This window comes from Polypterus senegalus, chromosome 3 (assembly GCF_016835505.1).
Source record: "Polypterus senegalus isolate Bchr_013 chromosome 3, ASM1683550v1, whole genome shotgun sequence".
Taxonomy (NCBI): domain Eukaryota; kingdom Metazoa; phylum Chordata; class Cladistia; order Polypteriformes; family Polypteridae; genus Polypterus; species Polypterus senegalus.
In genome coordinates this window covers 289335050-289357053 of record NC_053156.1, presented here as the reverse complement: position 1 = coordinate 289357053, position 22004 = coordinate 289335050, and the positions used below count along the sequence as shown (strand labels likewise).

The 22004-nt window shown below is 40.2% G+C and overlaps 1 protein-coding gene across 2 annotated transcripts in view; it reads right to left on the bottom strand.

The window, feature by feature from the left end:
• The window catches only part of LOC120526284 (ras association domain-containing protein 8-like), a 39234-nt gene extending 18249 nt beyond the window's left edge, over window positions 1-20985 (bottom strand). Inside the window, exon 1 of one of the 2 annotated variants that reach the window (XM_039749397.1) lies at window positions 20916-20985. The gene's annotated coding sequence lies outside the window, so the exon portion shown is untranslated. Of the gene's footprint in view, window positions 1-7814; window positions 7920-20915 lie in introns of those variants that run through there. The other variant, XM_039749395.1, reaches the window with a different exon arrangement.
• Window positions 20986-22004: the final 1019 nt, after the last annotated feature.

Sequence of the window (22004 nt, the reverse complement as noted above, 5' to 3'; positions counted from 1 at the left end):
CAACAACCATGTTCAAAGTCACTTCTGTCCCCATTCTTCTCCATTCTGATGCTCGGTTTGAACTTCAGCAGGTGGTCTTGACAATCTATAATCTGAAATGCATTCAGTTGCTGCCATGTGATTGGCTGATAAAATATCTGTGTTAACAAGCAGTTGAACAGGTGTACCTAATAAAGTGGCCAGTGAGTGTATAATGAGTGCACTGAGGAAAATACGAAATTCAGTTTGTGTAGAACTTGCTTCTTGAAAGTAAGCAACTGTCAATAAGGAGACTTTAAGAACAAATGTGTAAGGAAAATGCAGAACAACAGCAAGGAGAGTGTAGAAGCATGAACATTTACAAAAACATACTCAACATTGTAAGAGGAGAACAGCCATCCCAGCCGGGAAGGGACAGCACAATGACAAATGAACTGGCCGGTGGGAAGGAGAAGTAACTTTACGCCTGGCCAGAATCATTTAATGGACAGACTAAGAGAAGCCCAAAAATCGAGAGCTGTTCCAAAAAAAAAACATCTGGGTGGCCGTTGATTCAAGACAGATGATGACGTGAAGAAAGAAAGTAACCACCGCCAAAGACGTGAAGAGTGATCTTCACCAATTTATACCAGCCTGTATTGTGGCTTCTATAACAAAAGTGATAATGGGACCAATTTCAGGAAGGCGTTACTGTAAATAAAGTACTTTTAAATTATCGCTCCCATTGTGGAACTGATTTTGAAAATAAAAGGTACACTTGTGCGGCACGGTAGTGCAGTGGGTAGCGCTGCTGCCTCGCAGTTAGGAGACGTGGGTTTGCTTCCCGGGTCCTCCCTACGTGGAGTTTGCATGTTCTCCCCGTGTCTGCGTGGATTTCCTCCCACAGTCCAAAGACATGCAGGTTAGGTGCATTGGCGTTTCTAAATTGTCCCTAGTGTGTGCCTGGTGTGTGGATGTATTTACAGATCTGCGGTGGGTTGGCACTCTGCCCGGGGTTTGTTTCCTGCGCCCTGTGCTGGCTGGGGTGGGCTGCAGCAGACCCCCGTGACCCTGTGTTAGGATATAGTGGGTTGAAAATTGGATGGAGGTACACATAGGACCACCTCCCCCACACATACATATCAAAAAATGCTAATTACGACGGAAACCTCTTTCTAAATACCATGCCCTTTTTTTCATTACCAAAAAGTCTGAAAGATCTTTCATCAAATTAGAAACTAATCTGTAGTTGATATTTCTCTGCCAATAAGTCTTTAACTAAGAAGTACTAGATCAACCTCTCTGTACACCACCTTGCTGGGCTCCATCATCTAATCCCATGGGTTCTCTTATCAGTGCTATGCCGATGATACACTACTGTCCCCGTCACCCCCTACACCCCCAAAAGGACATTACGGTATGGGTTATGCCAGGGGTCTCCAACCTTTTTTCCCCTGAGAGCTACTTTCACAAAATAAAAATGGGCGAGAGCTACTCCTGTCTTCTAACGTTTATTCTCGTAGCTTATTTCAACCCAAACAAACCCTGTTCTGCCTGAACATTTACAAAATGTTGGTGTCCACAACTCACATTTCGCATTAAAAAATCACACAAAATATTGAGTTCACCTGCAAGTGCACTTTGTGCGTCTGTATGCATTGTCTAGTGTATCTCACACTACTGAATTAAAACATGAATCCTGTCACAAACAAAACAATGCAATTCCCAATCCACAGATCTGACTTCTTCATTTGTCATTTTGTCACATGTCACTGTGTCACTTTATTCACATGTGTGACGTGTTTTTGAGTTAGTCAGATGACTCAACAAGAGAGGCAGGTGTCTGGTGGAGTGGAGCCACTGAGGTTCTCTCTCACGGAGTCATTTCAATGTTCGTCTGTCCGTCTTGTTCTGAACTTTGATTTCATGACATTCACGTCAGACTCACAGAGGTATGGAGACCCAAACAAAGCAGACATTTTCAGAGTTGCAGCTTGGTGACGATTCTTCTAGTTTTCTGGCTCTACTGAGCTCCAGAAATGCTGTTGAGACTTTAACAGCACATTAGTTTGAAGATTTACTAATATATAATATATAAAATCCAACATCTGTCTGTCTGTCCGCTTTAAACGAGGGAACTACTTAACGGATTTAGATCAGTTTTTCTCTGTAATTTGCTTGAACATTCCGGATGATTTTGCGATGTCTCTCATTTCGTTGTGTATCACAGTCTGCATGCGGTACCAATTTTATTAGCGCGAATCCGAGAGAGACGCAGCGGGCCGAGGGGAGGGGCCTTCCTCACTCACTCGCCAGCTTCGGGGTGTGTTCCTTAACTCTGCTTAGCTAGCGAACAAGAGAACAATTGAATTGAACTTTCTTTTAATATTTAAAATAAATTGTTACTTAGGTCCTGGTGAGTTTGAGTCTGGATATTCTCTTAAGTGTATGCCACACTGAAAAGATAGATTGCAATTCAGATTGTGGATCGTGATATGATTTTTTGGAAAGATCACCCACCCCTAATTTGACAAATCAGGTTTTCATATTTATGTAGGATTCATAAACCCTTTGACGAGCAACTTGGAAAGGGGTTGAGAAGCTACCGGTAGCTCTCAAAGGATGTGTTGGAGACCCCTGGGTCTCTTCATGTCTTAACCTGGATGTAGGACCACCACCTACAGTTTAGCCTCGCAAAAACCGAGCTTCTTGTGATCCCAACCAACCAGTCTGTTCAACTCCCCACCTTCGTACAGCTTGGCTCACGGTTGCTAATGCCTGCCAAGTCAGTACGCATCCTTGGGGAGGTGACTGATGAGCAACTGTCTATCTGCCCACATTTCTACTGTTTCTCATTCATGCAGGTTCACGCCGTACAACATGTGCAAGGGCAGACCTTATCTGACAAGAGTATGCAGCACAACGTCTGGTCCAGGCTTTGGTCCTGTCATGTCTGGACTACTGCAACTCACTTCTGACAGGAGTACCCGTATGTGCTATCACAAATGATCCAGAATGCAGAGGCCCGTCTTGTATTTAACCAGCTGAGACGGGCACACGTCACTCCTCTCTTCAGGGCACTACATTGGCTCCATGTAGCAACACACATTAAGTGCAAATCCCTGATGCCTGCCTACGGAGTAGACAGTGGGTCAGCACCTGAGTATATGGAGACCCTGGTGAAATGCTGTACTCAAGTCTGCCAGGGGACAGCGTCTGGTGATGCCACGTAGCTCAATTCTACGAGCTGCCCACCTCTGTCCCTACTGCTGACTCCCTAAATATATTTAAGACCCATCTCTTCTGTGAATACCTGTCTAATTGGAAATAAGAAAAAAAAAAAACCTTTGCACTGCGATACTTTATATTCTTGGTTATTCGTTTAAATGTAATTGCTTTATTAACTGTAACTTATGTTTGTAAATGAATTAGTTTTTACATCTTCTCACTAGTGGTAATCTACTTTTGTTACTTTTGTCCTACTATGCTTGCTGAACAAACAGGCCCAAGCATAATGTTACTCAATTGTTTACCTTATTTGTAAGTCACTTTGGATAAAAGTGTCTGCTAAGCAAAGAAATGTAATTGTAGTTCAAATGCCCACGTTAAACCTCACAAATACAATCCGATCACAGATTACCAGCAAGTACACGCCACTGAGCTTTTATCCTGATGTGAAAGTGACGTTGTAGGCCACACAGTTCTAACAGCAATGCAGTAGTTAGTACCACAAAATGGTGGCATCCATAATAAACAATATGATACCGTACGAGACATGAAAATATTTAAGCTATAATTAAACCAAAGCAAAAAAAAAAAAAAACTAATGTCAGAAATTAATCCAGCAATATTAAACATCACAGTAAGTATATAAATCTTTCCAAAACACTATTTAGAAAAACAAATCTCTCTATTATAAAAGAAAATCTTGAGATGAGACAAGACTATTGCCAAGAGATTGTTTTTCAAGTCCCGCCCTCCTCTCCACCATTTCTGGTTCATGGCCCACGCCCGCGGTCCTCTCACCTCTCATTCGTGTGAACGCTTTTGTCAGACACACTTCCTGCGCTCTCAGCTCTTATAAATGTTTACGTTTTCCTCACTTTAAGTTCTCAATAAAAGAAGACTTATTATGTCCACATCTTATTGAAGAATTTCATCCCAAAGGGTTATCAACAGAAGAAATGAGTACACGGGCAATCCTAGCACCGAGAAACAATAAAGTCAAACGAATTAAAGCGAAAATTATCGATCGGTTACACAGCAAATTGGTTAAGTGCGTATCAATAGACTAGGCTGAAACAGTTGGTGGTGATGGTGCGGAAGATGAAAACATCACATCATGAAGAATATCTACAACCGTTAACACCTTCCGGTCTTCTTGCACGAATTACTGTCGAAAGAAGGATGTATCGTAATGTTATTGTGTAATTTATGTCAGAGTGATGGGCTATGCAAGAGGACAAGATTAGTTGTATTGAAAATTAGTTGAACAATTCTGACATGTCAAATTTTAACAGGCGACAAGAACTGTAACGTAGTACATCTTCAGGGGATAACATTAGACACCAAAGGAGATCTTGATATGCCATTCGTATTACAACGTTTAGTTTCCCGTTAGAATAGCTTTCGTTATGACAATTAACAAATCACAGGGACAAACATTCAAAACAGTCAGTTTATTTATTAGAGAGAAAGAAACGAAATTCACTCACAGGCAGTTAGTTATACTTTGCGTTGTCACGATGTAAGTCCAAACACAGAATCAAAATTCAATGTGATATTGATGAAAGGTTAATTCCAAATATTGTTTTTACTGAAGTTTAAAAAATATTTGCGTGTTTATTTCAAAGCCAAAAAGAAGGAAAACATATAATGCAACCAATACCTCTAACGCAACATGAAACATAATTTGCTTTCACATTATTACATTTATTTACTATGGTTAATTACTCGCTGTAATATAAAATAGTTCTGTTATACATATGTAACAATTCCCATGAAAATACCAATCTGTTTAAATTGTACATCCGCTTCCCCATACGTAAGTGACAGAGCAGCAAGTGGCTAGCGCGTAGCACCCACTCGAGCAAAGCGAGCAGGGGACAAAGCCCCCTAGTATATCTTAATATTTAACTCTTACCCATTGATCAATCCATTTTTTAAACCCACTAAACCACAGCAGAGTCAAAGGGCAAACTAAAGCCGATCCCAGCATGCATCGGGCACAAGTCCATCACAGAGTGAACACATACACACACATACCAGGGGCCTCTTTAGCATCACCCATCCACCTCAACTGTATGTCTTTGGACTGTCAGAGGATACCAGAGTACCAGGAGGAAATCCATGTGCACATGTAGAATATGCCAACTCCATGCGGGGAGTACCCGGGACTAACCCTTCTGCTCTTAACTTAAGCATTTTATTGAATGGGTAGTTTCTTGTACTGTGGATATTTTGATATGACTTCACCATGAAAGCTTCTAATATAATGTAGCATATTCTGTAAGGTAACAGGGACCAGGGGGGCTGCAGTCTATCTTGGAAGCACTGGGCAAAACTGTGACCCGACATTTGTGCGATAGACATATGCGCGCCGACAAAATAGCGCCGATTAAAACGCGCCGTCAAAATCGCCCCGACAAAATCGCGAGAGTTTCATTAAATATGAATTACTAGTTTAAAGCATATATAATAATATTTATTTTTGAAGTCAGTATTATGAGACGCGGCATCCCATCAGCACGGCCCGCAGATAGTCCTTAAGAGTACGCCCTGCATATGTAGGAAGAATTGCAGCAAGGGCGTCCCAGTCTCTTGGCCTCTCTCGCGATTTTGTCGACGCGCATTTGTCGAAAACCAGTTAGCGGGTTTGTCGGCGCTCATTTGTCGGTCGCGGTTTTGTCGGGGCGCATTTGTCTATCGCGCTTTTGTCGGTGAACCGGGCAGAACAATCCTGGATGGCAAACTAATCCATTACTGGGCTGACTGATGGGCACACACAATGCCAGTTAATGAATCTAATACTGCATTGGGATCGTGGTATCTGATGGAAAATACAGGGGTATTTAAAGTTTATAAATACATGCAGATAAATAAATAACAGTTGGTCAAAATTGATTTAATATTCAGTAGCTCCTTTCTGTTTAAAACACCACTATAAAGCATATTGTGTCCTATCTTGCTGGGTTAGGCTCATGCATTCACAACACCAAATTAATTTGTTTTAAGGAAGTTTTAACACACAACATTCGTTATGTAAGTAAGGGCTGCATGGTGGCGCAGTGGTAGGGCTGCTGCCTCCCAGTGTTGAGATGACGGGTCACGCTCTGCGTGGATTTTGCATGTTCTCCATGTGTTCGTGTGGATTTCTTCCCGCTGCTCCACACTGTACAAAGGCATGCAGGTTAGGTGAACTGGTGCGAATTCACCTGTGTGTGTGTGTGTTTTCTCCCTGTACTATAGGATGACAATGTTCAGGGTTTGTCCCTGCATTGTGCCTTATGCACCCACCCACCCCACACACACACACAAATGGGACTGTGGTGAGGATTAAGCAGGTTAGAAAATGACTTGATATATAAAGAATGGGGACATTTCACTGTGAATTGAATTAGTCCCGTCTGCTATAACTAATCAGAAATCCCACAGAGACACAATGCTTTCTCACCAAACAGAAATCCGATTGTATGCATATGAGATTCCGGTGGAACAGAAAGCAACAGCAGCCAATCAGGTACAGCGCCCTGAAGACATCGGAGCTGAGCTGTGTGTTAAACTAGGCTTAGCGCTCGCGCATGAATTATGTACCGCATCCATCCATCACTTCGTCTAATGCAGGCTCAGGACCCAGAAGTAGCTGACATAAGGCGGGCACGAGCCCCTTCAACACAAAGGACGTTCACGCTTTCACATATGAGACATAACTTTGTATTTGGCTCAGTGTTTAATACACGATCGAAGAATTTCTTATTTAATACTGACGTATATGCAGAAAGCAACAAACACTGGGAGGACTCTGTAACCCTCCAATTCCCTGACAGCCTTAACTGGATTAAGTTCAGAAATTGATAGCTGGTTTGATGGATGTAATGTCAAAATAATTGAATCGAAGATAAATCAGTTTATCTGCTGAAATTAAACACCAGTTTGAACAGCACGATTTCCCTACGTTAAGTGCACTATCATTTCCATCAGTACCATGATACCAAGACGCGGTGCAAAATAAAGATTGAGATCTGTCGGAAAATCTCCACCCGACACAAGATTCTAATTATTTATTATGGGTTCACATTGTAAAGTAAAATGCTGTTTTGTGTTTTCTCTTATCGCGTATTAGGGGTGTCCAGCTGCGCTCCACACATCACTGCAGTGCACGACGCCGATCTCATTGAATGAATAAGCGGCCGCACGTTTCCAGCGAGCTGCTGACCTCACCGCAGCTGCCTGCTTGCCGACTGTTAACAATCAACGACATCACTGACATCTCCGATCTCGCTTCGTCAGTTCGCCAAACTCATTTGTTTAGGTATAGAAATATAAAATGTTTTAATATCTCTTCCGGATACTTAATAATAACAGCTTAAGAAAACTGACAAACGACGGGTGGCAATTAAGTCCATCAAGCTCAATTCTTTAGCCACAATAGCTAAGATGTCCTAATGTTCCAGATACTTTTAACAGGTATAAGAAATATGACAAACTGAGAGGAATCTATTCAACCTATCAACTCATTTCTGCGTAGCACAATCCCCGTTATCAAGAATAAGTTTTCAAACTTAATTGGATGGACTTGTCAAAATTAAAAATAAAATCGTAACATTAAAATAATAATCAATACTAATAATTCTTACCGAAATATAGCTGGACACTGGACGGTGTGGAGGAGAAGGCTCGTATCGAACTCGAGACGGAGACTGCGAGCCCCACACTCGGGACGGTCGGTGTTGTCTGAGTGGTTTTTGGGAGGGGCAAACAAGTCTTTGCAATCAGTCGTCACTGCTGGGGACACAAAACGCTTTAACAGATTTGAAGGTTTTAGTATTTGACCACCCGTCATACAGACCCGTTTTATTGATTATTCACTTGGGACTCCTCAAAAATGATATTTTTTTCACAACTATAAAACATCGACCTCACAAAGAGGTGGGGAAAGATGAAGAGGAACAAGACCGGTATTATTTGTTAGTCATGAAACATGGCTTTATGAATAACAGGGTCATAAAGATCATATATTTTAAATATTCCAAAATGCTTTAATCATTCAATAGGTGAACGTTAATTTTAACGTCTTTATGTACTTCATAATTTATAGCGTACTGCTGTAATATGATGAAAAATGAAAAGCACTACACATAAAGAATTTGTTAAGTGCTGTAAGATCTGAACTGCATACTTTTCATAAATTATTGCTCTAGGATAAAAAAAAACAGCGTTTATTTCGTTTAATTTGCCATAGTATACAAAACAGTCTTATCACCAAATAACTGGAATCTTTATGATTAGTAAAGTATGATTTTCCTTTCTTAACGTTACAGGAGTTATGTGTATGTAGTTCGATGTTAGTGCTTTGAGCATGGAAATGGTGCTTTATCCATCTATCCATTATCCAACCCGCTATAGCCTAACTACAGGGTCACGGGGGTCTGCTGGTGCCAGTTCTCCTAACTGTGAGGCAGCAGCGCTACCCACTGCACCACCGTGCCGCCCTTCATGGTGCTTTATGTATAAAATATATAATGTGTGCTGGAGTTGGTGCTTCTCTACTATCTATACACGGAACACCCCGTCCTAAGAGTTTGTTTTTCCTTTATTGACACTGAAGGCAGTAAACTCGAAAAATAATAATTATTTAATGGCACTGCTGGTTTAACAGCATTTTATTCTAGGAGGGGTTCTGTGCATATGGAATTGGCTCTTTGGGCTGTGAAGACGACCTAATAATAGATAGATAGATAGATAGATATGAAAGGCACTATATAATAGATAGATAGATAGATACTTTATTAATCCCAAGGGGAAATTCACAATCCATCCATACATTTATCACTCTTGAAACTAAAGGCACCAGAGTGGTTCTTCAGAGAGATGCCATAGAGGAACCATTTTTAGTTCCCAAAAAGACTAATCCACGTGACGGTTCCAGAAAGATCCTTTATTTATAAAAATCCAAAACAAGATCCATATAGTAAAATAATCATGAATAGATGGTAACAGATTTGTGAAATACCAGTGGCCTGTGATTTTAAAAGGACCCTTGTATACAGTAACACAAGCAGGTTTCCTTAATCTGCTAGTGTCCTGCTAGGTAGTTTACCAAACATGAAAGATTTCAGGTTTTTTCTTCATATTATACAAAGAATTAAATGGTGCTTCGTCAAGCCATCATTCTATAAGGATCCACACAACCCAGTAATGAACTCATAAAATGTCATTAAAGAACCGTTATTTTAAGGAGTGCATGCTGTCGCCATTTTCTAATCTGCTCCATACAGACCAGAGTCCCGGTGGTTCATGGGCAGCTGGTGCCTATCCCAGATAGCATAAGGTGCAAGGCAGGAACAAACCCTGGATGGAGGGCCAACGCACACTGGAGCCCATTTAGTGTCACTAATTCATCCAACCTACATGTCTTTGTACATTAGGGGGAAATCAGAGCAACTGGAGGAAAACCATGCAGACAGAGGGAGAACCTGGGGCATGGACCCTGATCTCATTAGAACATTAGAACACTCTAGATAAGAACAGGCCATTCAGCCAGGCCAACAAAGCTTGCCAGTCCCATCCACCTAATTCTTCTAAAAAAAACCCATCAAATCGAGTTTTGAAGGTCCCTGAAGTCTTACTGTCCGCTACACTACTTGGTCGCTTATTCCAAGTGTCTATGGTTCTCTGTGTAAAGAAAAACTTCCTAATGTTTGTGTGAAATTTCCCCTTAACAAACTTCCAACTGTGTCCCCTTGTTCTTGTTGACCTCATTTTAAAGTCACCGTCTTGATCCACTGGACTAATTCCCTTCATAATTTTAAACACTTCAGTCAGGTCTCCTCTTAAGCTCCTTTTTGCTTAAACTGTAAAGGCTCAGCTCTTTTAATCTTTCCTCATAACTCATATCCTGTAGTCCTCTAATCAGCCCTGTTGCTCTTCTCTGGACCTTTTCTTGTGCTGTTATGTCCTTTTTGTAGCCTGGAGACCAAAACTGCACCCAGTACTCCAGATGAGGCCTCAGCAGTGTGTTATAAAGACTGAGCAGAACCTCCTGTGACTTGTACTCCACACATCAAGGCGCTATATAACCTGACATTCTGTTAGCCTTCTTAATGGCTTCTCAACACTGACTGGCAGTTGATGGTGTCAAGTCCACTACGACTACTATATCGTTCTCATAAGGCAGACTTTTCAGACCTCCCGTTGTGTATTCAGACTTCACATTTTTACTTCCTGCGTGTAAAACGTTACATTTACTGACATTAAACTTCATCTGCCCAAGCCTGCCTGCTGTCCAAGTCCTTCTGTAATGATATAACGGATTCCAAATTATCTGCTAATCTACCTATTTTGGTATCATCTGCAAACTTAACCAGCTTGTTACTGAAATTGCTGTTTAAATCGTTTATATTTATTAAAAATAGCAGCGGCCACAGCACTGACCCCTGTGGTACACCACTCTTAACATCAGCCAATTCGGATTTGGTTCATCTCCCATCACCCCTTGCCTTCCTGTGTCTGAGCCAATTCTGCACCCATCTACGAACATCACCCTGAACTCCAACTTCTTTTAGTTTGATGTCCAACCTCTTATGTGGCACCTTATCAAATGCTTTCCTTACTGTGACGCAGGTGTTTTACTACTGCGCCACAGTGCCACCCTACCTCCACCCATCTATTTTCAAATCCACTTATCCTCAGCATAGTCACAGGGAAGCTGGAGCCTATATATGCAGCAAACATCAGGGGCAAAGCAGGAACAGTCACAGTCCAGCACACTCACACATATAACACACACTGGGACCAATTCACACCAGTTCACCTAACCTGTAGATTTGTGGGCAAAACAGACACGTTTAATGTATCATTGGTTATACAGTTAGGATACAATGTGGCAAGAGTCATTTTAAAGTCGTGAAGCCGTTGGGATTTCACCAATATGTTATCATCTATTCATTTCATTTCATTTTATTTATTTATTTTAATAGAGCCTGTGACAGATCTAAATAACAGGTTCTTTCTGGAACATTCATGTGGATTGTTCTCCAATAGTATCCCACGAAGAACCTTTATTTTTAAAGATTTACTAAGGCGTGAGGTTTGTGAACCATAAGAAAGTCTTTTAACCTGCCTTGCAGAAATCCAGAGACCGATGTAATGTATTAAACGCAATATGAAAGACGCTATACGAACAATCGCTGGTTGATCAATTCCACTAGTCTTCTCCCTTTTCATTTGTTTTACAAACGAAATCCAGGAAAAGTCAATCGACTTAGTGATTTAAATGTATACACATTAAACAAAGTTAGTACTGCCTATAAAGCGCCATATAAAGGCACTCTATGAAATAAAAGTTTTATCTCAAATTAGGGGCGTCCGTTCTAATCTTCTCCGATTCCACTTACCTAGTGATTTAAGAACCAAAAAACGGCATCTCAGGTATAAAGAAGCACTAAACCTTTAGTGATTATTAACCATTTTTCTGCATTTTACATTTAGTTAATCTGTAGTACTAGTGTGTTATACCGTGTTAGCCATTATGAATGTTTCTCTACTTATGCAATGATAACGTAATTTCGTTATCACATTGAAGCTCACGCCGTTGATTCTCATGATAAGCGTATAACTCGAAGGAGGAGGCTTTGGATAAAATACGTGTATGTAAATTTAATCGACTGACTGCAAATTACGGAAGACGCTGCTCGCCGCATTCACGGCCGGTTATCTCGCTCTTTATAGCGCCTGTCGCTGGTATCCCTCGCTGTCACCGCCTTTACTGGTGTGAGCGCTTTTCCCACGGGAGGAGACGGGCGTTTCTCTCTAATTACTCCCCCGGCTCTTTGATCCGGAGTTCATTGTGATCTCCGTCTCTAGGTTTAAAGATAAAAGCCATTACAATACAATTGCAAAGAAGATCGAAACTCTCGCGGCGCAGACTTCGATCGAGCAGGGTGTGTTTGCATTTCAGCAGAAACTGTGGGGACGAGCGGAGTTGCCCGGTAGACAATGACACTCATCTGTCTGCTAATGGAGTGCAAACTGCTCCATTAGTGAGAAGGGCAAACAGAATTTTACTGAAGAAGAAAGTGGAGCGAAGTGTGGGCTGCACAGGATGGGACTGCGTGATACTGAGCGACAGTCACCTCAGACTCCACTGTCACGCAGATCACACGTCCCTTCGCCAGATCCGCCGAATCCAACTGTACACGCGCAACGATAAAAGTGCCAGGGTGCTCCTTCAGGGCTATGCCATAAGGGAACCATTTTTGTTTTGCAAAAGAACAATCCCCATTAAGATTTCAGAAGCAAATATTTATATCCGTAACAGGTTCCATAAATAACCATGAATGAATGATGACAGACTTGTGAAACACTAATGAGTTTGTGATTTTAAGGGACTCTTGCAGTAACACAGGATAAGTGCAGGTTTTCTTGATCTGTTGTATCTTGTTAGGTCACCTACTAGACATTAAACATTTCTGTTTTGTTAAGAGAAACTCTTCAGTAGCCAACCAAGAAAAAAATTGAATCACATATGCAAAGAACCTTTCACGGAATGAAACCACAACCCAGTAAAGTGCTGTTTTAGAACCATTCATTTTAACGGTAGGCGTTGTTCAGTTACTTGATATAAGCAACATTTCCATTAATTTGTAGTAACAGGTAAAATTGTTATCTTCCAAATGTCTTATGATTGTGTCGATTTTCCAGCTATTCTTACAGAGCAATCACGCCCAACTGTATACATTCTAACTTATAGCAACAATATCAAGTAAAGGAAATCAACTCAAAATTTCCAATAAACATAATGTGATAAACTTGTAACTCCCAAAACCCATTCAGCTATTTCTGGAGCCTCCTGGGGGGGGAATGGGTCTTTATGATGCCCCATGTCAGTGCCACTGCTCTTTTTATCTTTAGCCAAGTCTAAAAATTTATTTTTAGTCGTTCTGGTGCTGTTTGTCATAATATCTATATATATAATTCACTAAGGCAAGACACCCATGGAAAGCACGCCGGAAGGGGCGTGGATTGACTAAGCCGCCGACAAGTAAGACACCTATGGCGCACGCTGGAAGGAGCTACGCTGGAGGTGAATCGTCATATGCAGCATGTAAAACGGTTTGCGAGGTGTATCCCATGGGATCCTTAAAACAATCCTCTTTACAACTGAGGTTAAAACACAATGAAGTAAGCAGTCTTTAAAAACCGAGTTTTCGGTTACGACGCACGACCGCGTGCACCATAGCAAACTGTTTTTACACGCTACATACAGCAATTCGCAGCCGCGACAAACATGCGTCTTCTTAGATGCTCCTGCAGGAACACGGAAAGTCTACGTGAGTCACAGGTGCATCTGGACTGTGCAAAGACGACAACGACTCGAGTGACGAGTTGGAGGTGGGCACATGAGCAATCGGCGGTCCGCCAGTTTTTTTGTGTGTTGGTTTGTTCCGTGCATTGTTACAATGTTGCTTTTCTTGCTGATTTATTACATTACCGATTTTTCAAATGTTAATTTTCTCCCTGTGCTTAAAAATCATTAAAAAACCGGCCTGATTATGCGGCGTATGGTACGTCGCGGGTTGGCTAGTAATATTTATTGCTTATTAAAATTCTGTGAAAACATTATAAAAATTGTTGAAAGCAATAAAAAGTATGGCTGCAGCATGTGCCAACCAAACAAAAATGTAATAAAAATAATAAGATGACAATCGTTTGCCGCATTTAAAAAAATAAGTAAATAAAATACCCCCAAAATCTCTGTAATTCTATTAAGGAATTAAGTGTACTGCGGTGGGCTGGCACCCTGCCCGGGGTTTGTTTCCTGCCTTGCGCCCTGTGTTGGCTGGGATTGGCTCCGGCAGACCCCCGTGACCCTGTAGTTAGGATATAGCGGGTTGGATAATGGATGGATGGATGGATGAATTAAGTGTCAAAACACATATTAAATCTGGGAGACTATGAAGTCAGCTGGAAGAAGCTTCTATGGTCTGATGATTTAGAATTAGTGGCTGGACTTGACAATGGCAGTTCACTTGCAATCACCCGGTAACCTGGCAAAGCTCCACAGAGAGAGAAATACCTAATAGACTCAAGGCTATCATGGTTGCCAAAGGTTAATTTACTAAATACTGACTTGAAGGGAGTGAATACTTATACCATCAATCATTTGTTATGTCATATTTGTAATTACGGTAATTTAAATCACTTTGAAGGGATGTTTTCCTTTTGACATTAAAGAGTCTCTTTCTGCTGACCAGTGTAAAAAATGCCAAATTAAATCCATTAGCATTCAATGTTGTATCACAATAAAATGTGAAAACTTCCAAGGGAGTGAATACTTTTTACGAGCACTGTAAATTGAATAGCACCAATAAAGTCAATGAAATTGCTTGATTTATACAGCGCCCTTCCCCGAGCACACCATCACATGGTTGCAAAGTACAGCAAGCTTACAACGGAATAAAATATTTCCTGCAGCCATACCATTTGCACTTCAGAATAGGCACTCCGCCTAAAAGCTAAGCATGTTAGGCCTTGACCAGTACTTGGGTTGCTGCTGGAAGAGGTGTTGGCAAGGCCAGCAAGAGGTGCTTACCCCTGTGGTCTGTGTGTGGATCCCACTGCAGTGATGGGGGCAATGTGCTCTACAAATAGTGCCATCCTTCGGGTGAGAAGTAAAATCGAGGTCCTCACCCTCTGTGGTCACAAAGATCCCTCAGAATCCTTCGTAAAAGAAAAGGAGTAGGGTGCTTCCTGATTTTCTGGATACACTGTCTATCAGGTTATTCTGGCTCCCTAGTCATCCCTTGTCCCTTACTAGCTAATTGTCTCACTCACCCCTTCACCATTTAATGTGTGGTGAGCATACAGGTTCCCCCTGTCTATGTAAAGCCCTTTGAGTAGGCTATTAAAGTGCCATATAAATTTAATTATTAAGTCAATTGTGACAAAAATAAACTTTTCTAAGTGAGAATTAACAATACCAATGTATTAATAATGAATCAATTGCTAAGGTGACCTTGATTAAAAAAGATGCATTGTCATGGGAAAGCATAATGGTCAGGTGAATGTTATACAAGGTCTTGAGTTTAAATCAGTGACTGATTCATTTTACTGTGTGGAGAGTGCATGTTCTCCATACTGTACGTCAACATGCATTTTTCTTTGAGTTCTCCTAGTTCCAGATTCCGAAAACATGCAGGTTAGAGAAAATGGGAATTCCAAGTTGGCCCAATATGAATGTTCCCTGTGATGGACTGACCCCTGCTTTGTGCCTTTGTGTCACTGAAGCAGCATCCCTAAACTGCAGTAAGTGGATTTAGGAAATGTCTGTTGGAGACCAGAATAACGCAATGTAACCTTTTCAAACCTAATTAACACTCTGGATCACGGAAGGACAGAATCTATCCCAGCAGCACTAAACAAAGCGCCAGTTTAAGTAAATTCAAGCAAGTAACTAAGTGATTTCTGGTATGCACAAAATACTGTTGCATATTAGACAACTAATGATGCCACCACTGTCTCTGGGTTTAGGAAGATCGTGCATGATCTCTAGTCATGGCCACACCTCCATCGTTCCTGTGGTCACCATGACTGGATATATTTTCTTATGATGGATGCCTGGGGTGAAGAGCAGTTAATTTTGAGTTGATAAACAAGCCAGTCCCTCGTGACAGGGAGGCTTACATCCTCCAGGAAAGTGATGCTATCATTGAATGGTATAAACATTATGATAATTACGCTAGTTTTTGTTGGGCCCAGTGTTTTCATTGCTATATTTACTTTTTTTAATTCTTATTTCTAAACTGATTACAATCAAAATTTCTGTTGGGTGGTTTCAGATGGCACAGATTCTAAATCTTTTATTGTATTTTTTAATGATGTTTTTTAAGGGATCCTGGGTCCTGTTCCTTAGAATAATGATCATTTATTTAGAATATTAATATAAATACTGGTATCAAGAAAACAGATTATCAGACTCAGAGGCCACACCTTTTTCATTGAAGTTGCTTTTTACTAAGGCAGTTTTCCAAAGCAGGATAGATTACTATTGTTTAGACATTTAATAGTTAAATCACAGGCAAGACATGTGACTTTCTCAGAGCCATATAATGAATGGGGACTGAACCTGTAACGTTGCAATTTAAAGCTCCAGAGCCACACTGGCTGTTTGACAGATACTATTATTAAAGGAATTGTATACTAAAAAAAGACTGGTACAGGGGCTAGTGCATCAGCCTGTTAGGGTCCAAAGTGTGCATACTGGCCATGTATATATGGAGTCTGCATGTCCTCCTCTTATTTTTGTGGATTTTCTGTGGGCCCTTTGGTTTTCTTTTTGCATAACTTTTGGTCGGGTTAACAGATAACTAAATCATCCTTCTGTGACTATGGACTTGAGCAGATCCTTTCAGGAATGGACATGTTTTCGGTTAATTTAAGGACATGCTCACTTTAACTGGGTCCACACAGTTGTTGCCAATCTGCCTATCATGCACAGCTTTGGGGATCTAGGCAGAAAATTGGAGTACCTGGATCAAAACCCACACAGACACAGGAAGAACATGCAACTTTCACACATGCAGCACTTGTACCAGTATTATAATACAACAGTTTGCATATATCTATACCTATCTAAACCAATCTGCATTTTATTTGTGTATGTTAAGTATTATGTAAAATTGATGGAGGAATGTATAATTTACATTTTATCAGCAAATCTGTTACAGCGCTTTGAATCAGTATTCTGGTGAAGAAATTGCCATACCAAAATAAATGGTACACTTCTGGTTGATTTTGGCTTGTTGGTTTTTACAGCTGCCACATAAGCAGATCAATACACTTCCTAATGTCACAGTGTAAGTCAGCGGTGATAATGCTTTAAAATCCACTGCTTTAGCCAGCAGACATCTTTGCCTGTTCAACACATACTGTATCTAAGGTGATATACTGTATAATATTTCTTAGTATAAATGAACATGTCCCTGATTGACTTTGACTCACTGGTCAAGAAATTCTACTTGTAGACATTATAAGGAAAACACATTCTGTAGATCAATCTTATGCTCATGAAGTCCAGAAAATCTATCTCCACTGACAAGGTTAATTCAATTGTGAAAAAAGCAAGAAAAAAGTGTTGATGATTTGCATTAGTCAGACAAGATTAAATGAAATCAAAGGTACTGCAGCTCAAGCCCCACCTTCTTGTATCTTGGTATTATGAATATACTGAGTACAAAAATAAGAGGAATTATCAACATTATATAAAAGACATAAAAAGCAAAAATCATTTTTATTCATGTACAATTATCTTACACAAACATATTGTCCCATATTAGTATAAAAAAATCTAAGATATTCACACTGTTCAGTGTTGACTTCTATCTGTTTATTTAAGGTATATTTATATTGTTAGGCGGCACGGTGGCGCAGTGGTAGCGCTGCTGCCTCGCAGTTAGGAGACCTGAGTTCGCTTCCCGGGTCCTCCCTGCGTGGAGTTTGCATGTTCTCCCCGTGTCTGCGTGGGTTTCCTCCGGGCGCTCCGTTTTCCTCCCACAATCCAAAGACATGCGGGTTAGGTGGATTGGCGATTCTAAATTGGCCCTAGTGTGTGCTTGGTGTGTGGGTGTGTTTGTGTGTGTCCTGCGGTGGGTTGGCACCCTGCCCAGGATTGGTTCCTGCCTTGTGCCCTGTGTTGGCTGGGATTGGCTCCAGCAGACCCCCGTGACCCTGTATTCGGATTCAGCGGGTTAGATAATGGATGGATGGATTTATATTGTTTAACTGTCTGGAGAACATAATAAAATCTTTTGATTTCCTTTGCATCATCCATTGCAGTCTTCTGTATTCTGCAATTTAAACTAAATACATTATGAAAATAACTTATGATTTCAGAACCGCCACTGTGTCTGTCCTGCAGACCACCAACGTATTTATAAAATGAGCTCAAGATTTTGTTTTTAGCAAGCAGTCTCTCATCAGATTTTAAAGTAAAACCAATTCAGTGTTTGAAGATTTTAAAACTTCATAGTTACACAGAGCACTTACTTTCATATGCTAATCAACATGCAACACATTGACACATTCTGGCACCGTGATCAGTGACTATTACTACCTGAATTCAAACTTTCTGTCTTCCTTTTAAACAAGAAAACCAGGCATTACAGTAATCCAAGTGAGATCACTTGGCACATGCCCAATAGCATGGCATCAGTTGCACCTTATACATATTGTTCCAGTAGTTTTTAAAAAGTTTTTACAGTTCATTAGCAGTGTGTAAAATGATCAGTGTTGCAGTAATTGTGATGCTCTTTGCATGAAAAAAAATGTGTTCCATTAAAATTTCACTTTTTCTTTGTGAATTGTGACGTTTACTTAAAGTGCAGCAAAAAAGTATTTGGCGTCCAGGGATGCATTAACCCCCAAGTATGTGGCAGTTTAAGGGTTAAAGCCCCAAGATGCCACCGAAACGCCCTGCACCTTCTAAGGCTTCTGGCAATGAAAACTCGCTTGCATGAATTACAGTACATATAGCGGTAACGTCGGTATTTTACATTCTAGCACTGCAGGAGACATAGCAGTACAGTATACAGGTTTACCTTTATATTCTTTATTTTTAGGTAATTATTAAGCTGACCAAAGACATGCAGGCTAGGTGCATTGGCGATTCTAAATTGTCCCTAGTGTGTGCTTGGTGTGAGTGTGTGTGTGTGTGTGTGCCCTGCGGTGGGCTTGCGCCCTGCCCAGGGTTTGTTTCCTGCCTTGCACCCTGTGTTAGCTGGGATTGGTTCCAGCAGACCCCCGTGACCCTGTAGTTAGGATATGGCGGGTTGGAAAATGGATGGATGGTATTAAGATGAGTTTGAAATTAAATGAAAGTGTTTTGGGGGCATATTTAGTGTTTAAACTATAAAAATAGGCATTTTTTTAACCACATTCACAATTTCCAGGTGCTCTAGGAACATAACCCCGGCAAATTTTGGGGGTGTGCTGTAGTTTTAATTCGGTGAAACTTTACCAACTTTAGTACAGGTGTTTTAACATATAGGCATACTGGTAGTGTAGAGCCAACATTACTGCCTCACAATTCACAATGCCAGGGACTGCTTGTGGTATACACGTCCCATTGGTGCACTTGTGAAATGACTAGTATCAGTGAGTTTGTTTAACTGTGGATAAATACCTGTTTAAACACTGAAAACTGGAAATATGTCAGTAATACTTTCAGCTAAAAAAATACATGTGCTGTGCAAGGGCAAAGCAGTAAATAATATCCATACCCTTTTTCCATGCCCCAGAAGATTCACGATTTAAAAATATCTATAGCAAATAAGTGGATTAAAACTAAACAATACTTTATTTCTAGGTTTTTATCACTAGACTGCAAGTAGCATACTCTGCTATGAAAGGCTGTGCAATTGAGCCCGGGCATGCTGTGCACCATGTTCACTTCTTGCCTTACACCCAGTGCTGCGGAGGTGATGACTGCCTCCCTGTAACCCTTAAAAGGAGCAGATTTAATTTACCCCTCAGCAGACGCAGAATTAAAATTACAGTGTATGCCGATAACATATGCTCAAATCTTGGGCACTTGATTGAAGGCTATGCGCATGCTTAACCTCTCTGTCGTTTAACTGTCACTAGATAACCAGAGTACATAATTGCACAACACACATTGACTGCAGCGGGTGAAATACGAAATAACACAATTCATTTGCAAAATAACACAATGAAATATGTTTTTGAGTGGTGGCAATACGTTTTTGTATGACTTATCTTTAAGAAATTTTATTTTTATGGCAAAAAAAAACATCTTTCTTTGTTTATTTCATTTCCAAAGTTGAGGGACGTTCAAAATGTTTCCTCACTTTTATATTTTCGTTGGAAACGGTGAAAACAGGAGGTGTAGTAATTAGGCAATAAACAGCTGGGAAGACACTGGGAAAATTGAATTGCAAACAAAGGTGACTATGAAGAAAAGTGATGTCATTTGTTTTTGAAATTCTTAATAAATAGAGTCCCTTGTACCATATATTCACAAGGTTGTATGTGTTGGTATTTTCCAGGTTCCCAGCTCATCATTGCGACTCTAATAACTTTAGAGATCAGTACAGTATTTTTTGTTCATAAGATCTGAACTACTCAAACATCCATCTACTTTGGTTAAAGTTTTTCTCTGCTGAGTCCCATTTTGGCCATTTTTTCTTCTAAAATGATTTACCTCCACATAATTTCAATATTCTCCATTCAAAAATGGTTGGGTTTGCCATAAATAAAATATATTTGAGAATTGTTTCTTTCAGAATACAGATATTGGATGAATATACTATATGTGACAAAGTATATTAAACATAAGTATTATTCTGAATAATCCTTAAATTAAAGCATGCTGTATACTTATATACTAAATTAAAATGGCTACAAATAGTCAAAAAATAACTACTGTACAGTACTTTGGAAACTACCACTATCAGAATTACTTTAACATGTTTTTTACTGCTTTTATATAATTCATGATATCTTTTGTACATTTAATTCAAATACCACAATCGGGATTACATTTTGTTTTCCGTTGATTTCATATAAACTTGGTTCATTTCTTTACATTTCATTCAAAATGCCATACAGAACCATACATAGTTTTCAAAACAAAAAGAAAAATCATACTGAAGTTTTCAGAAAAAAATCTGGCATCAACAATAATACTACAACTATCAACAATAAAAAAGAAGATCAAATACCGATAAGAAAACGCGTTCGGCTTCTTGTTCCCAGAAAACTGCTACAAATACACCGACAGGTTGTGCTGAACTGTTAAAACATTCGCGTACAACAGTCTCCGCCACTCACAAAGGAAATTGCATCAGCCGTTTGTCTGCCTTTCGTTTACACCACATTACGTACTAATTTCAATTTTATATCCGAATAAACATTGCAGGAGAACGGCGTAAATTCCGTCTCCGTGGTAACTAAATAATGACGTCTACAAACTGCGCAACAGGTTCGCGCGCGTTAACCATATATAAAAATCAAAATGCTGATTTCATACGTTTTCTTGACACCTACATTTTAAACATTTTACATGAGCATGTTTAACTATTACGGGAAAAAAGACTGTTTTGATTTAAAAAATATTTTCCTGGAGTTCCTGGGTGAAATGGGTATAGCGTTATGGCGTCCTTAACAACGTTACGCTGACGTTCATGCGCGTGAACCAATCATAGGCGACTCAAGCAATGACGTGCAAAGTCTGAATTGGTCCGCGGTACCCGGATGCGAGTGTATCGCAACGTATTTCAAAGTGTGTTTCCGGTTGGTGGTTAAATATGTGTAAAATAATCGATGTAATAACGTTGGAGAACGTGCAGTTTGGTGAATTTTTATATTCAAAAACGTGCTACAATTTTTCGTCCGTGCCTGTGTAAAATGCAAAGGCCGCAAGCCCTCTTTTAAAGTTAGCGTGTCTTCGGCTCTGTGATAGTTTATGTTGAAAGATGGAGAATTGTAGAGTCAAGGAGCGGGTCAATAGGAAATGCATCCGAGTGTCATTTAAAGAAAGGAAACGAAAGTACAATGGTTATTAGTAACGCGTGGAACTGGTTTTGTTCGTGTTATAGTGGACAATGCCTTGATTGACTTTGTTAGATGTTCACTATTTTGAACTGCAAAACACAGTAGTAGGCACAGCCAGAGGTTGAAGGCGTTGTTTGCAAAAAGAGACCGCGGGAGCAAAATGGTCTTTGAAGCCACGGCTTCAAAATGGTGCGCGTGTGAAATGTAAAATTGTCATAAATTATTACGAATTATATTTTAACAGCGATTTCACTCCA